This window comes from Condylura cristata, unplaced genomic scaffold, assembly GCF_000260355.1.
Source record: "Condylura cristata isolate star-nosed mole 26May11 unplaced genomic scaffold, ConCri1.0 scaffold00045, whole genome shotgun sequence".
NCBI classification, from domain to species: domain Eukaryota; kingdom Metazoa; phylum Chordata; class Mammalia; order Eulipotyphla; family Talpidae; genus Condylura; species Condylura cristata.
In genome coordinates, this window is record NW_004567146.1 from 3,324,919 (window position 1) to 3,326,367 (window position 1,449).

The window sequence follows — 1,449 nt, forward strand, 5'->3', positions numbered from 1 at the left end:
AAAAAAAAAAAGATTTATTTATTTATACAAGAACTGGGGTACAGATGGATTGACTCAAATACACTGCTGAGTGGAGCAGTGGGCAAGACAGGAGAGGTCTTCTATGCCAAATGGGTCACCTCTCTGGCTGGGGATTGAACTTGTGCTGTGTGGCTGTGGACAGCTTCATGGTGCTGCACTTTAATCCAGTGCACCAGTAGGGAGGGCCCCCATTGGTCATTTTTATGTCTTCACTTGTGAAGTCTCAGTTTATATTCGCTGGAAGAATGAATTTCTAGAACACTGGAAAATGAGATTGGTGACATTCTTCAGGACACTTAGTCATTCACATTTCTTTTGCCTCTAATTTCAAGTTATGACCTTAACTTGCTCAGTTTTGGTTAAGTTAGTGTAACTAACCTTAGCTGCTTAGTGTTTAGCAACAATCAAGAGATCTGAATTTTCTAAACATTCCCTCAAATGACAGCATTACTTTTTTGGGAAGAATATACTCAAATCTATTAAGACTATTTTAAAGCTATTTCTAAATTGAGGAACTCTAATACACAAAAGAAATATCTTAAAACACAATAGTTAAAATCATAGACACAGGAGGTAAAATGCTTGTTACCAAGAACTGACAGGAGGAATGTGGTTAACAGGTATAAAGTACAAGAAGGAAGAGGTTTATGGAAGTGGATGATGGTGACATTTGTACAAAATTATGAATATATTTAATACTACTAAACATTTAAAACTTTTTAAGGAAGCAAATTTCATGATTTACATATTTTATGAAAATAAAAAGATTGGGAAAAATACCTTAGAATACAAGATATTGTGTTTTCAACAAATCTCAAATGACCACAAACTAAAGCAATTTGTAACTGACATTGAATTCAGAATAAAGGCAAGACATTCTAAAGAGTAAGTTTGTTGTCCCAATATTTAATAAAATATCATTTTGCCTCAGAGATTTGAACTACTACCTTTATTGTATATATATTTTCTCTATATAATTGGCTCTATTTCTGAATTTCCTAGTCCATTCCAATTGGTTTACAGTTTATCAGTGTACCAGACCACAATATATTATTTTTTAATTTTATAATAGTTTATTTTTACATATTTTTGTGCACTTTTCCATCTCAGTTGCAACCCCCTTGGGTTTCCCATCACTAAATCACCCATGTGTCATCACCATAGTCCAGTGCATTTCCCTCCCCCCACTGTTTTTGATCCCATTCCCCACTCCACCCCCACAAAATGTCTCTGGACTATAGCTGTTCATCATTATCATTATTTTCTCGCCTGTTCCATTATATTCCTGCTATGAGAGAAACCATCGGTATTTTTCCTTTTCTTTCTGACTTATTTCACTAAGCATGATCTTTTCCAGCTCCATCCATGTTGCTGCAAAAGACATGTGTTTCTTTTTCTTGGTTGCTGAGTAATATTCCATTGTGTATA